The following is a 17,568-nucleotide window of genomic DNA, read 5'->3' as shown; positions in this document are numbered from 1 at the left end:
ATACTTATGTTACTTTGATCTAGTGTTTTAAAAAGCTTTCTTGGGACTCGTCTCGGATAGGGGTATTATCAAAACACTCCAAGGCTCACATGTGAAACTTAGTTTTGTGAGACTTACACCCCAGGCGCTCGGTTGTGCGCCTAAAACAAGCCTAATGCTCTTCAGACTCGGGGCTCGCCTAATAGTTCCTAGCACAAATCATGCATCAAATTCCCTAATTAGCATTGTTGACACTCAAATTTCTTTAACAAATGAATGATTAAAGTTTTATTCATCCATAGAAATATAAAGATTGAGAATAACTCAAAATAATGAGTCATAATATTGCATATTTACTAATTGAGAACATTGGCGAATGAATATCATTTGAATAGCCAAAATTTACATATTTACTTACTATAGGTATTTATATTTTAGTTTTATGTCTCTTAAAATTATCAAATTCTTACTATTTTGCTATTTGAAAGCAATTTCATATTTACTCATAAGGAGTAATATTTTAAATTACATTAATGATGGAGTTTATTGATTATTAAATTTTAGAGGATTTGATAATATTTTTTAAAATATTGTTATCTGTTTGAAAGACTATAAGAAGTTATAGTTGATTTTTATCTTATAGAAACTCTATAACTATTGCATTGTCTATATTTATATTAAAAAAATGCTCGATATTTTATTTTTGTGAGTTTTTAATTTTCTTAAACTTTTTAATGTACTTTGTATATTCTTTGTGGTTATTTTACTATTTTATTAATTTTTATATTGAAAGCATTAACGATCATAAAGCTTATACTCCATATCTCAGGGCTTAACCTCACCTTGTGTTAAGCAGCAAGCCTCGACTCACACCTTTTAAAATACTGTTTTGATCACATTTCATTCACTACTCTTCGGTAATTTGTCTTTAGAGCAAACTACTAACTTTTCAAAATAAAAATTCCTTAAATTACACATATGTCCGCATAAACAATCACTAAACCAAACTAGAAATGCTCCTCACCAACAGTAAAACTAATGTGAGCCGCCAATAGCAAACTTGCCGCCATTATTTTAACTTTGGCCTGTAGGATATTTTGCTTTCGGTCTGGTCAATTATTGCTAAAATTTTCATGCACTTTTGGAAATTGTAGATTTTTGAAACAATAACGATCCATATTAGCCATCGAATTTGTGTGGTTATGGGTATTTTGTCTCATTTATGTTGACTTATTATAAGTTTTGTCATAATAACTACTTCATCCGTCCCAATTTATGTTGCGGGCAATTTCGATAGTTAAACTTTTAATTTTGACTGTGAATTCGGATATAGAATATTTAAGTTTTTTTGAAATAAAATTTATATATTTGAAAACTATGTATAAAGTACTATAATGCATAATAATTAACAATTCAAAATATTTAAGAGGCATATGAAAAAATCGCAGTTAAAGAAAACTCATTTGACTTTTAGAATTCGAACTCCACCACATAAAGTGAGACGGACAAAGTAATTATTATAAATTAAATTCTCAATTTCAATGAGTAGATATATTTAGAAAGAAATTCCTTCTTAAAATTATAAAATTGGATAATCATAATAATTACAATTAGCAGGCACGCAAGAGTATGATATATCATGCAATAAAGTTTCACTAGAACACGAGAGATCAAAGTTTATATAAATTTCAATATAAACAAAATATATTAGATAATTTTAATGGACAAAAACTTGATGTATATACTGATCAGACATTCAAAAAATGCATTGCAAATTGACCACACTAACATTGTGCAAAAAATAACAAATAATTCTAATGATTAAAATACCAAGTAGTAGATCATATCATTAAAGAATGATTGGTTTCTTTCAAAGCTTATTCTTATTTAATATTTTCCTTCTCAAGCCAATGATATAAACCATGTGAAATATTAACAGATGCACTCCAATTTCCAACATGAAAAATTTAGGAAGGCACATCCCTCTCCTTAAATTCTGGTGCTCTACAGATCTCAATAACTCAAATTAAACTGTGAGCTTCACGTGCGAACAAGCGCGTGATATCCAAGGTTCTTTCTGACAGTAGTCCAGCAGTGACGCAGCTGTTAAGAAGTGTACGCTAGGACCAAAAAGAAGAAATGATATTAGTCTACAACTACTTTGCTATTTGACTTAATATTATAATAATGTTGAAAAGTTGTTGAAAAAGTTTAAACTTAAATTATTAAGAAATTTCAATTCTTGATAGTTATAAAAATCATATAACAATATTATTAAAATAGAAATGTAGTAAGAAAAAATATTATTAAATAGAATTATGTCAAATATTTTGCATGTTCCAACATGAAAAGATGTAGTGTCACAACCCGCACTTTGGGGTTGTGACTTCGGCCAAGAACTGGAGAGAAAAGGCTCTTCTGATTGTATGACGTAGATCTGTCTATTCAGGTAACTTGGACTTTTTAATTTTAAGCATATATAAGGGGGTATAGGTGATGAAAGCTCCGACCTCCCTCCCCTATACGTACTGCCACCAAGCCGTATCAAATGAGCTACCTTGAGGGGAACCTCAAGGGCCTTCCTGGATGACTCAAAGGAGTGTCCTAGGTATCCATACGAGTTAGGGAACTCTATAGACGACGCGACGCCTTCGGACTGGCGTTGGGCACCAAAGTGGCGCTGGAGGCTCGATGTGTGGGACGGCTTGCCGAAATGTTGGAAGGAGACCTTCGTGCCGATTGGATACTTGATTCACCTATCTTAGGGGCATCATGTGTCGATTTGTGAGCATGGCTTGGGTTCAACCATGCGAGCAGGGAGCCGTTGGACTAAACGTGCAGTTATGGGGCGACACTGCACTATTCGGGATGGAAGTGTGTCACGAGGGCTATGTATGGGCATGGCACGAAAGACGCGCATGACAATGGCCAAGGACTAAAGGTTTCCTTACTCGGGCGAAGCACGAGTTAGTTGCGGATGCACTAGGCGAGTGCCAAGCTTGAGGATTAGGCTGTGCGCACGAGAATGATGCTCAGTCTTGGGCGAGGGACAAGACATGTCTTAAGCCAACCCCTAGGGCGCGCATGGATTATGATCATACGATGAGAAGCACCACGACATGTCTAGGGCAAAGTGCTTATAAATCCTACGGACGGCACAAGTTGGGGCGAGCCTCATGGGCGAGCTCCACCAACAGGCACAAGATCGTGCTTGAAAACCTGGGATAGGACGAAGGCTGGCCTGCAGCGAGGGGAACTGCAAGAGCCGCATGGGCAATTAGGTGCCGCTGGCGAGCGTAAGGGAATCGACCTGTGACATGTGGTATCAGAGCTGATTAAGGCCATACTATGCCATGGCACAATATCAAGGCAAATGTGGAGATGGCGAGTACATTTTGGATGTCAGAGCGGAGATCATGTAAAAGCAGAGATTGATGTTCATATGCCACCAGAGATCGAGAACCCGATACTACTGGTCGAAGAAAGAAATGGGTGATTCCATTTTTCTTTCGAAAGTCTAGGGTGCTATTGAATGAGGTGATATACCGATGAGTCGGATGGTCAAGAGAAGGCTATGTTTGCCAGGTCGTGTAACCATATTGCACAGAATGGGAGCCATGAACTATAAACATTGGGCATGATCACAGCGGAGATCTTGCCAAGGATGCGTGCAACGCATCAGTTGAGTGTCTTTCCTATGGGATAGACTTTTGGACTGCCTGAGGGCATTACCAAGGTAAGGAAATGAAGTCTAGGAAATAGAGAAGCTTCAGAATTGGGCGGATATCCAAGTTAGAATGTGTCATCATTTTGGAAAGTAGTACGCCGAATGATCGGGGACCGTTGAGAGTCTAAGTGTGTGGCACAACCAGACCGGGAAGCCGTGCTAGAAAGACCAAGAGAGTACCTGACTATAGGGCGAGTAGTAACCTACTACCGGGAGCATTGGGTACTTGCTCAAGAAGTGACAGTTGGAAGACAAAGAGCTTTGTTCGGGAATACGGCGATGCTATGACTTTGAGAATGTAGTACTCACCAAGAGTCGTCCCAAGAGCTGGCCGAATGCCAAGTGGGACGACAACGCTAAGAAGTATCCTCCACATTGAGTGTGGGAGGATCCCGCCTATGAAAGAGGCATAAGGGTGAAGTTGTGAGTCCGGAAGCCAACATATATTCAAAGGTACTGAGGGCAAGGAAAAGCTACGGGAGTGAAAGGCTACGGGAGCTATGCCAGAGGGCGTTTAGAGGCTATGTGAGCGATTGAGCTACTAGAGACGCACCAAAGAGCACGTTGATGTGCTTACCTTGAATGGGAAGATTCAGACGAACATGAAGGCCGTGAGGGTCATGATGTGATTGACTAGTGTGGGTCAATCACAAAGTTAGACACCGGAGGGTGCAAGTGCGGAGGCACTTTCCATGTGAACACCGAAAGGAGGTGAAGTGCAAAGGCATGCTTGGAAGATACTTGGGGGAGAAGTGCATGGGGCACGAATCCTTTTGAGAAAGGACTTCGAGGAAGTCCAACCCACAGGACCAAGGGAGCCGCAAAATACATACCTGAGGTGGCAGACTCTGGGATGTCGTAGGCCATGATGTGTCATCGCGGATGATGACATAATGAGTGTGGGAGGATGTCACAACCCGCACTTTGGGGTTGTGACTTTGGCCAAGAGCTGGTGAGAAAAGGCTCTTCTGATTGTCTGATGTAGATCTGTCTACTCAGGTAACTTGGGCTTCATAATTTTAAGCATATATAAGGGGGTATAAGTGATGAAAGCGCCGACCTGCCTCCTCCATACGTGTTGCCACCAAGCCGTATCAAATGAGCTACCTTGAGGGGGAATCTCAAGGGCCTACCTGGATGACTCAAAGGAGTGTCCTAGGTATCCATAGGAGTTAGGGAACTCTATGGATGACACGATGCCTTCGGGCTAGCGTTGGGCACCAAATTGGCGCTGAAGGCTCGATGTGTGGGACGGCCTACCCCGCCGACTGCCAAAATATTGGAAGGAGACCTCCATGCCGGTTGGATACTTGATGCACCTATCTTAGGTGCATCATGTGCCGACTTGTGAGCATGGCTTGGGTTCAACCATGCGAGCAAGGGTCCGTTGGCTCCGTGCTAAAAGTACGGTGGCATTGGTATTATGAACATCGGTATTGTGAACATTAGTATTGTGAACATCAGTATTTTGAACATTGGTATTGTGACCATCGGTATTGTGAACATTGGTATTGTGACCATCGGTATTGTGAACACTGATATTGTGAACATTGGTATTGTGAACAGTGATATATCAGTGCTAAATATTTCCTAACCAAAAATAATATTATCATCATAATTTGATTATCCTTTCCCAGTGTTATCTTCATAGTTTAACTTGGTATTTGAATATCATTGATTGTGACTTGTTGTTTCTATGGATTTCCCCTTCTTTCATTGGTATTCTATTTTGAAAGAAGACAGTTAGCTTTACACACTAGTACTATTCCATAAGTACTTCCATGGGATGCTTTCCATCATCGACCCATGACTTCTTGGACGAGCCCCGTGGCGTCCCGGTAAGCCTCCCAACGCCTAGCGCCACGGTCGGCCCTGTGGTCTCGGCATCTCCAAGTGACAAGCGAGCATGTGCCTCTGTCGCCCCACCGATAATCAGTTCCAGCGCCCAGCGGCTGGCAAATGCCATCAGTGCCGCGCGCATCGATAATGCCAAGCACCAGCGCCCCACCGCTGGCAGATCCAAATAGTGTCGCGTGCGCCCACAGCAATGCGCGCACAGACCCTGATGCTCAAGACAAAGTTGCTGCCATCGGACTTGCTTCCATAGAAGACTAAGTCCTTTTCATTGTAATTATAGAGTAGTTTTACTTCATTCATTTTAAGTGTGCTTCTACAACTTTCTTAGGTCAACTCATGTAACTTTGGTTTTTTTTTTAAGCATTATTAAGGGGGACCAAAGCATTCAAACATTCAAGCATTCAAACAATTCTCTGTACTGGTGTCTCTCCCACCCTGACACTGCATTGCATCTTGTAATAGCTTTCATCATCATCAATACAATCATCAGCTTTCATCATCAATTGCTCATTTTCCGCTGCTCAATTGCTCACGACATTGGTTTTCCCGTACCGCACTGACAATCTAGTCTAGCATATGGCGAGGACCTCAGTTGGCGCATAGCAACCACACTGACATCGGTTGCTTAGCCTTACGTCGCCCTTCCAAGGAACTTCAGGAAGGCGCTGCGTAACAATACTAACGTCCCTTTTGCCGGGGGCGTTGCATCTTTAATGGATGCCGGTGATTCATCAGCGGTGCAACTTTGGTCCTCGTTAGCAGTTACTCCCTATTCAGCAGGTTTTGGTTAGCCCTATTCTATTCCGGGCCCGATGTCACTTGATTTTACACTTTGTGTCTTGAGGTATAGCAGGGGCCTTGTTGTCGGCACTTCCATACTGTTCTTGTGTCATATTTAGAGGCTCCGTAGACAGGTTGTGGATTGTGGTTGATATTGGGAATTGAACTAGAAATGTTGGTATTTGGAAATCATGTTTTTCATTAATTCTATAAACTAGTAATATTTTTGAAATTATGAATTAAGATGCTAATTGGAATGAAAAAGGAAGTTGTTAATAAAATCTTTTCAGTGATTGATTAATGGAGTACATCTCCTCTTTATTCATGGATGAGTTTGGGTAGAAGGAAATCTAATAGGCTTGCTCGGTCGGGTTCTCTCGGTTGAGTGCCAGTCTCGCTCCCCGAGTTTGGGGCGTGACAGAGTCGCAGCTATTCCTTTCGATTATTTATGAAATTTTCATTGTTAAATTCGATATATCATGCTTTTAAATTAAAATGCGTAGTTATATTATGATTTTTGGCTTACCTAGTACTATGATAGACGCCATCACGACATGTTGAGATTTGGGTCATGACAAGTTGGTTTGACTTACAAGTTAGTTATATTATGATTTTTGGCTTACCTAGTACTATGATAGACACCAGTTGTGCCCATTGTAATTCCAAGCCTTCATGAGGCTCTAGCCTAGATATTGACTGTATGCACTAGCCTTGCTTAGGCGGTTTCAGTTCCGGTCGCACCAGCCACTTCTCAGACCGGAGGAGGTGCTCAGACTCCTGCTACCCGTTCTCCAGAGAAAGTAGTTCAAGGGCTTCAGACATCGGAGATACTACCAGCCCAGCCGATTGCAACGGCTTAAGCCTCGGTTGGTACACCTATGAGTGACGAGGAGCATAACAGGCTAGAGCGGTTTAGGAGGCTCAGGCCTACATCATTCAGTAGGGTTGATCGGAAGATGCTTAGGATTTGATAGACCGAAACCAGCGGATCCTTTGTACGACGGGTATTCTAGAGACCAGTGGAGTCTCATTTACTACTTTTCAACTGTCGGGGGTAGCCTTCAGATGATTGGAGGACTGTGAGTTGAGCTGGCCAGCCGGCGCTGCACCACTTACGTGGCGTGAGTTCTTAGTTCTCTTCTTAGAGAAGTTTGTTCCACAGACCCACATGGAGGAGTTGCGTAGGTAGTTTGAGCAGCTACTCCAGGAGGGTATGTCCATGACCCAGTATGAGATGAGATATTTAGAGTTATCTCGTCACACGATTTGGTCGGTTCCCATAGAGAGGGAGAGGATTATGAGGTTCATTGATGGCCTCAACTATGGACTGTGCTTCATCATGACTCTGGAGATTGCATCAGTTGCTAGGTTCGACGAGGTGGTTGATATTTCTAGGAGGCTATAGCACGTCCGTAGTCAGGAGCGTGAGGAAAGAGAGGACAAGAGGTCTCATGGTTCGGGTTGTTTCAGCGGTGCTTCTTCTGGAGGGCAGTCCCACCATAGCAGGGGTCGTCCTTATATGCCCGCTCAAATGGATCGTCCGATTCATCATCTAGCCATGGTCCATACAGTGCTCGTCCGGGTCAGTCATCTCTCAGTGCCTTCCTAGCTCAGAGTTCATCTCGTGCTCCATTAGTTCAGGGTTCATCTGTACCAGTGTAGCACTCCGTAAATTCGGCTTAGGTGTGAACGTGTTAAATGAGTAGTATTATTATATTTTAGACATGTGAAGTTCTATCAGGATGAGTATGGGTGGAAACAGTTGTTTTAGAATCAAGAAGGAGAGTGAGGTGTATAAGATTAGATAAAATCGACTAAGTTTACGAAAGGTTTATCGTCCAGCAGAATTTCGTGAATATTTGTAAGGAATTTGGGAAAACTCAAAACACAAAAGTTCTAGCCCTTTGAAATAGATTTCCAATGATATATTAGGGAACTCAAACGGATATTTGTGCAAAACGTTATGTGTATTTTACTGAACAATGCGCAGTATGCGCTCCCAGGTGCGTGCTCGGATGGTCCCATGCGTGGCCATGCACTTGTGGCACTGTTACTACCCTGATGCACGTTCATGTGCGTGGTTGGGCCTTCAGGTGTGCTGGAGCACACACGGGGGGTCATTTTAAAAGCCCTACTTCGTCCCCCACACCCCAAAACACAAAAACTTGCTCTAGAAAGGGAAGCTCTCAAGAACCTAACCTCCCCAAGGTACCTCCACCATCCAAGGTGAGTTCTAACGGTGATTCTAAGTTAATTTCAATTATTCAATACCTTATTAACATGGGTAAACTCTTCAAATCATTATATATTCGATTGGGACATCATTGTTGAGAAAAGAAACTATAGAACTCGAATTCAAGAGGATTGAACGTCAAAAAGGTAATATCTTCACCCTCTACTTGATTATAGTATTAGATTAATTATTATAGACTCTAGTTTATGATATAAGAGTTCATGGGTTTGACAGAAAATCATGAACGGTTATAGGTTTGGGTTGTTGATTGTTGATTATTGGTTAAAGGTGTTGTTTATCTTATGGGTGATGAAGAATGATGCTGATTATAACCATTTGAGATTTTAGAATTCATCTAGAATCAAGAGAATGGGTTGTTGGGTGTAGAAATATCATTAATAAGGGTTATGAAGCTTTATACCCACCAAGTATTTGATAGAATGCCTAAGTGACCAAAATATGAGTATTATTGCTAATATGGATTTCCTTTGACTTGTATTGCTATAGATTAAAGTTGAAAGGGATGACAAACTTTGTATTATGCTCAAGAGCAGGAAGTTAAGATATGTGAGGCTAACTCTCTACGTTTGGGAATGTTTATGATTCTCCCTACGTCTCATTCTTTATGACTATTACGAATTCCTCAGAAAGCAATTATGCCTCAGTTCCATGAATGATTGTAGAACTTCTATTCTCTAGATGGCATAGTTCATAATTCATTCAATATCTTATAAGCCTCAGTTATGACAAATCAGTTTATTATGAATATATGTCCCAATCATTCTTGTATCATGTAACTCAATATGATTCAGTATTTCAGTATCATGCATTGCAGTATCATTCTCATTTACTGATTTTAAATCCCTGAATGTTGAACACCTATATTTGGGCCTGAGGATGCAGTTTATGCTTTGTGCATCTTTGGGCTTGATGCCGCAGTTGATGTTTTATACCTTTTTGGGCCTGAGGCCGTAGTTATGTATACGTATACTTAGGCCCGATGCCGCAGTTTGTGCACATATATATATTGGGCATGAGGCCGCGGTTTAATATTCATATAAACAGGTGGTTCATCATTCAAAAGAGGGAGTATTCATATCCTTACTTCCTTATCAATTCTCAGTTATCAGTTTAGTTTCAGTTTCAATATTTACAGTTCTTTCTTTTAGTTGTTTTACATACCAGTACAATTCAAATATACTGACGTCCCTTTTTTGCTTAGGGCCTGCATCTCGCGATGCAGGTAACAATTTATAGTTTGATGACTCTGCTTGCTAGGACATCTCGTATCAGCTATTGGTGAGCCCTAATCTTTCGGGGCACTATCCCTCTTTTTTTCAGTCTTTATAATATTTCAGTTAATAAGGTATACCGGTGACCTTGTCCCTGTAAACAATTAGCATTTCAGTATTCTTTAGAGGTTTCGTAGACTATAGCCCAGTCAATCAGATATTAGTAGGTTTTTATGTGTTAGCCTTGTCGGTTACTCATTTATCCTTGCAGACCTTTTAGTATTTTTCGCATTTATGATATTTCAGTCAGACTCTTTATTAGATCAGCAAGTTGCTTGTTTATATTCAGCTTACAATTATACCACATGTTGATCCAGCCATCCAGTTGGTTCGCGCGGTCACATGCAGTTAGGCACCGAGTGCCGTGTTACGCCCAGGCCATAGTTCGGGGCGTGAAAAAGCTTGGTATCAGAGCCAGGTTCAAGAGTCATAGGGAGTCTATGAAGTCGTATCCAGTGGGGTCACTTTTATATGTGTGTGCGCGCCATACATTTAAATAGTCGACCACCAAGACATCTAGGATTGTTTCATTTCTTTCATACTTTAGATCGTGCAGTTAGAGCTATGCTTTCAGGAATCCTTCTAACTCGTGCAAATTGCGTATTTCAAAAAAATGCTTGCAAAACAAAAGTACACTAAGAGGGCCTCAACTACTAGCCAGGGGGCTACGGCTAATGGTACTCAGGAGGAGGACACTCCGGCCCAGGGAGTTGCATCGGGCTTAGTGCCCAGTGCTTCAGACATGAATGTTAGGGGAACTATCCAATTGCTCACCCAGATTGTTGCTACTCAGGCTCAAAGGCAGGGAGCAAGTGCTGTTGATGAAACAAGTATTTCCAGGTCCAGGTAATTCTTCAACATGAAACCTCCAATTTTCACAGGGTCCAAAAAGGATGAGGATCCGCAAAACTTCATTGATGATGTTCAAAAGATATTTTGAGTGATGCATGCTATAGATATTGAGGCAGCAGAGCTTGCTGCATACTAGCTGAAGGATGTTGCTAACACTTGATATGAAACATGGGAAGAGTCCAGAGGGGAAGATGCGACTCCTGCGACTTGGAAAGAGTTTGTAGATGCGTTTCTCGAGCATTTTCTACCCATTAAGGTCTTGGAAGTTAATGCTTTAGAGTTTTAGAGACTCAAACAGAATGAGATGAGTGTGAATGAGTACTACCTCAAGTATATCTCTCTGGCAGAGTATGCTCTGGAAATAGTACGTGATATGAGGGCTAGGGGTTAGAAGGTTTGTGTTGGGGCTTTCAGATGATTTGTTTGTTGATGCTAATATAGCTGCACAGAACAATGACATGACCAATACTAAGATGGTTGCCTTTGTTCAAGGAAACGAAGACAGGTTGAAGGAAGAAGATCTGCTATAGAGAGAGAAGGATAGAGAATTCAGCAAGAGAGCTAAGTCTCCAGGAAATTTCAGCCATGGGGGATCTCAAGCAGGTGACAATCGCTAGTTCTTCAGGAAATCAAAATTAGGACCTGCTCCATCGTCAACTAGTGCACTAGTTCAGAGGTCCAAGTTTAACAAGAAAAACTAGGATTTCAGAGTAGTAGGCTCACAGTCACATGCTAGGGTGGACTACATAGTCCCTGGTTTTTGCAACACGTGTGGTAAAAGGCACCCAGGGGTGTGTCATTCAGGAACAAATAGTTGCTTTGGGTGCGGTCAGCAGGGCCACTTCTTGAGGGATTGTCCATCAGCAAGGTAGAATAATGAAGGCAATGTAGGTCAGTCCACTAATTCAGTAGCCCCTCAGAACTCTCAGGCCCAACAAGGGCGTGGTGCAGGAAAGTCCGATAATATGGGATGTGGTCGGAACCGCTTGTATGCGCTGGCAGTCCGTCAGGATACAGAGGCTCGTGGAGATATTGTCACAGGTATGCTAACATTTTTCACCTTTTATGTTTACGCTTTTATGGATCCGTGATCCATCCTATCTTATGTAACCCCATATATTGCTAAGAAATTTGCGATAGAACTAGAAAAATTGTGTGAAACCTTTGAAGTGTCCACTCAAGTTGGAGAATCAGTTATAGCCTAATGTATCTATAGGGGATGTCTAGTCAAAGTGTATCATCGCCTTATTGTAGCAGACTTAGTAGAATTGGAGATGGTAGGCTTTGATGTAATCATGGACATGGATTGGTTAGAGTCCTGTTACGCCACAATGGGTTGTAGAACCAAAATAATAAGTTTCGAATATCCCGGGAATGGAGGAATGCCAACAAACTCAGCCTGATTCTCAACCGATGCCCGAATATATGATTTCGATATGGACACAGATAGTCGGTGGAGTAAATAAAGGTATATAATTTTTTAGTTATATTCATTTTAATATTATTATGCACAAGTTGTATGTTTCTTCTCTTGCTCATTTAACTATATTTGTTTTGAATTTCTCATGAAAATAAATAAAGGTAGAGTCTACGGACTTGGAGTGTATCCGTCGTCTAGTCGTCCAGCCACATTATTTAGTGGTCCTTCTATTTCACCCCGAAGAAATTGAGAATATGCGAACTCAAATCAATGAATTGTCTCAATAATGGAACAATGCTCAATAAATAATAAGTATGATGCGAACATTCATGGAAAAGCATGAAAACCAACGTACAATGGAAGAATCTAACAATGAGGAGTCTGAAACCGATGAGTATCGGTAGTAATTTGGAATGTCTAGTAGGATATTTAGACTTGACTGGTTGTCGCAAAACTTTGTTCGTTTTAGACGTGGTTGCATGTCATTTTGATTGAAAACTTTACATTTTGATGTGGTTTAATAGGATTTACACTTGTTAAATGTTTTTGTTATGTTTAAAATAATATGATACTTGATGTTTTTGGTTCTATTGATTGGGAATTTGTGTTATTGGCTGCTGTTTATTGGTTGTTTAATTTGGGAGGGGTTGTGGCTTAAAATACATCAGAATTCTGTTGTATTTTACCTAAATTTACGACTGATTTTCGACCACTGTGGTTGAAAACTGGACCTAAAAATTCTCAGTTTTGTGACTGAAGTGGTTGAAATATTTAATTAATTATATTATTAATTTTTCAAGTTCCGACGGATACGGTCGAAAATATTAAATAAAATAACAAATATTTATTTAAAGTACCAACCAAATCGGTCGGAACATTATTTATTAAATTATTGTTTTATTATTAATTGTTCGACAGAATCGCTCACAAAAGTACCGACCAAAACAATCGTAAACTTCAATTTTATCCGTTCAATTGCACAATTTCCTATTGCGACCAAAATGGTCTGAAGTGTTCGATCGATTCAGTCACAAATATTTTACGACCATCATTTTTCCGAGCACTAAATCAATCGAAAATCCGTCAGAAATCTGCTGAGATATTGATGATGATCAGCGATACTGTTGAGATTTTCATGTAAAAGAATAATAAATTAAAATCGTAAATTTTGATAGATAAATAATTTATATTTTTGTATCTATATAATTCTTTTTACTTGTTTGAAATAAAATTACATGAAACAAGCGTAAACCAAGAAATATTATAGTTAAGACATTTAAAAGTAGTTTGGAAATATTATTCACAAATATAAATTGTTTTATTTCTAAAAAATAATCGGGTCATTATATTTGAAACAGGGTATTATATTAATAGTTTAACTCGGGTTTTAAAGCTCATCATTAATCTTTCCGAAAATTATTTGTAAGTTTATCACTGCCTATTACAAGAAATAATACGTTGTGTTTGGCATGATAAAGTCAATTTTAAGCAAAATATTTTCTTAGAAGATGGTTTATTTAAAAAAGATATTTTCCTAATTTGAGGTATACTTAATAAAAAGTACTCTTGAAAATATTTTAAAGATTAATAGTATTAGCAAATCAGATATTGTTTCATAAAATTGAGTATTATAAACTAATGATAATGTCGATATCAACTGCCAAATTTCCTATCTAAGATCCGACAGAACGACGAAGATCTAAACCATTAAACTCTAGCTACACATCTCAAGGAAAGTGTATCACTAAATTAATTGGGATAAAAGAAGTATCTTGTAGACAAAAATGTTATATATTTAATTATATTTACACTGGCTACTTAATATAACATAAATGATGCACCAATTATACATATATTACATATATGCTTTTTGGATGGACGGCTATACAATGTAAAATTCTCAATCGAAAATATTTGTTTCCTACTTATGGTAATTGGAAACTTGTAACTACAGCCAGCTTTGCATGGCATCTCCTATTTTATGTCGCTGGAACTTATTCTTACTACTACTTTTTAAGTACATCTCCTATTTTATGTCGCTGGAACTTATTCTTACTACTACTTTTTAAGTACATCTCCTATTTTATGTCGCTTTTTTCTGCTTTACTTTTTAATTTTATTACTCATGCATAGTTTGCATAAAGTGAATATTTGGTGATTGGATGCTGTAATTGTCTTGCTTTTCCTTTTTGTAAAGTGCCAAACTTTACACAAATGCTCATGTTAAATCATCAGATAGCAATAGAAAAGAAAAGAAAACTATATTATTTAAGCCAAAAAGCATATGATTCTCCATCTATCAACATTATCTTAATACTTCAGGTGGTGATTGCATTTTTATCTCATTATTCACATATTCTTTGCATTGCATTTTATATGACGGTGTTTGATTGGATATAAAGTTAGTTTTGAAAAAGGGCTGTTAGCACATATCAGAGTATATTTAGAACTTGTGGTATTAAATATACCATGAAATTTCTATGACTATAAGGACATCTAAATCGGAAAGTATAAAGTTAGAGGGATTTTCAAAACTTAAAAAATGTCACTCTACGCTATTACCTTGAAGTTTAAAAGCTTAAAGGTGTGGAAAGAATGTTCTTACCTTTGAAAACAAACTACATTATAACTGGAAAAAGAAAATATTGTCTCTAAAGAATTTTATAGGCTTATTTACAATCCAGCTTGGGCGAAGTAGAAAACATAACAAACTAGCAATGTGATATGAACTTTTGTTTTTCTTTTTTCCTAGAGATATGAACTTAAATAGGAACATATAAAAAGTTTACATTCAAAGGGGTAATGCTAACCTCCAAATTTCTTAGACAAATCAAATCAACATCTCATGACGCAGCTGCTTTCTTTTGAATCATATCTGCACTTCACGACCAATCCAAATTGCTTGTTCAAGAGTGTCACAACCTAATTTAGGATCGTGACCGACACTTAGGAGCAAGTGCTCCCAAGTAAGCTTTATCGGTATTTTACAGAAAATTGGGCAGAGTTTCTCCTGTTTTTGGACTATCCAAAAATTTTTCCTGTCTCAAAATCAACAACCAACCATCCTAATATCAAACCAAACAATCGACAACTTATCAATTAATCAAAACAAGTCTCCAGAATTACTAATCAACCCACTAACAACCAGAAATACTAATTTATCTCCAACTTTGATAATAAAGAACGATACTCAACATAAGACTATAATAACAAAAGAATACTCATGACACAAAATATTGACTATGGAGAGACTCTAAGAGTTCAAAGAAAGACCATAACAATAAATAAAATCTCCGCCCACGCGAACAAGTGAGAGGCTCACCAAGAACTGTCAACCTGTGAGCTCTAATTAACGAAATCCTCGACCGTGTCAACTGCTGTCTCTGTAAAAAACATTAGCGGGAAATGAGTCGTTATCTCAGTGAGTAATAACACTTAACCACAACCGTTTTTATTGGGGATAAGTCAGAAAACATGCTAGTATCTCAAACAGAAAATAACATAAAAATGCCCTTTTCAGAAACAATAAATAATTTTCAGTCTCATCATGCTTTTCTTGTAGTATAATACAATTAACAAATCAGTAATAAGTTCGGTAACCACTGTATAATATCAATATTCACATTTGGGAGGTTTCAATGAACGGATCATGTAATCGGTATAACTGTGGACTTCTTCGCAAGAAGTCAAATATAACGGTAGTCCCTACTCGAGGGAAATCGGTAACGGTATGCTAGTTCTACCTTCCCACTAGCGAGAGCTGTAACGGTAATTACAAGGTGCACCAGGTCTAACGAACTCGCCGTTAGCTACGGGATCCTTCAAAGTTTACTCCCATTTATACTTGTCTTTGTATCCGTATATTCTCATAGAAAAATATTTTAAAACAATATAGGGCATTTCGGTTCTTATCAAATTATGTAATTTCATTTCGATAAGAGGTAAATTCAAGTAACGGTAAAACATATCTAGTGACAAAAAGAATATTTAAAACAACGGTAATCATCTCAAATAATTATTTCGGTATCATATCGAGTAAAAGACTTGTCCCACGTGCAACTCAAAATAATCGATAACATATTCATATTAAAAATCAAGTGTAAATCATGCAAGTTATGAAAACACAAATTGTGGTAAGATTACTACTCACAGTATTCGTGCCGAAATACCAAATGCTTCACCTCGAGCAATTCGTACAACTTCCTCCAATCAATCTATAATTACATAATATCGATCTCATGTTAATTGCCTCATTTATGCTTAATCCATCACTAATTTAGAATACCCAATCCTCCGAATTTTATATTTTATCATCAATTTACCGAATTATATTTACCCATGCTATGAGTAATTTAAATTAGTTCAAAATTTTTTAAATAAAAAGGTATTTATATGGTTTATTCTCTGTACTGCTCAATTTTCTTAATCGTGTGCATAAATTGAAACTGAAATAACCTTACTGTCCATAATATTCCTTCTTAATTGGTACTTATCTTTTGTACTAAATACTAGACTTGCCACATTCAAACCCAAATTTGATATTGTTATTGCAATACAGTTAAACACCAAAACTTAATCCTTGCACCCTAACTTAATTTACACCTATCAAAGATCATATATAATGAAATTAGTTTAAGTACAAATACATCAATGCCCTTCTTTTTCCAAGTGAATTTATCCTACAGTAACATTGACCAACTTCCAATTGTATAATTTGCCTAGAATAACTCTTATTGGTATTAAATTTCTTATACCTTGTGAAACCCTTCAAATATATGAACTGAAAAAAAAAGAATTACCATAAGAAAAGAACCCAAATGAGAAATTCGAGTATTACCCGTAAGAACCGGTGCGTATTTAAAATTTCTCAAAGTTTGGTTCCAGCCTCCTCCTCCTTCTTCTTCTTCTTCTTCTTTTGAAATTTTGTTTTTCGACGTTCCTGAAGCTTCTGATTCGACGTAGCAGCCAACCCCCTTTTTCCCATTTCTTTTCTTTTGGCAGATGGGCTTCGACCCTTTTAGTTTACTTATCTTTTTTTTTATTTGTTTTGTTTATTAATATTATTATTATTATTATTATTATTATTATTATTATTATTATTATTATTATTATTATTATTATTATTATTATTATTATTATTATTATTATTATTATTGTTATTATTATTATTATTATTATTATTATTATTATTATTATTAATTACTTCCTTTTTTTGTAATGAGGAGTATTATATTTTTCCCACCTTATGAAATTCGGTCCCCGAATTTAGCTCAGGTACGTACCTGTAGACTGAAATAAATGAGGATACTTGACTCGCATAATATCTTCTATTTTCCATGTTGCTTCTTCAACAGAGTGATTTCTCCATAAGACTTTCACAAACAATATTTCTTTTGACCGTAGTTTTCTTACTTGTCTATCAACAATA

The 17,568-nt window shown here is 37.9% G+C and overlaps 1 long non-coding RNA gene across 1 annotated transcript; it reads right to left on the bottom strand.

Annotated features, from left to right (window-relative positions):
* Positions 1–14,746: 14,746 nt before the first annotated feature.
* LOC142164376 (uncharacterized) lies at positions 14,747–17,119 on the bottom strand. The gene is made up of 3 exons (XR_012695153.1): positions 16,978–17,119; positions 16,291–16,354; positions 14,747–15,523 (listed from the first exon to the last, which is right to left on the bottom strand). It is a non-coding gene; the product is annotated as an uncharacterized LOC142164376 (long non-coding RNA).
* Between the last annotated feature and the right edge of the window lie 449 nt (positions 17,120–17,568).

Source organism: Nicotiana tabacum, chromosome 9, assembly GCF_000715075.1.
Source record: "Nicotiana tabacum cultivar K326 chromosome 9, ASM71507v2, whole genome shotgun sequence".
Classification (NCBI taxonomy): Eukaryota; Viridiplantae; Streptophyta; class Magnoliopsida; order Solanales; family Solanaceae; genus Nicotiana; species Nicotiana tabacum.
Note: the sequence above shows the minus strand (reverse complement) of the source record. Positions and strands in the feature narration are given on the sequence as shown.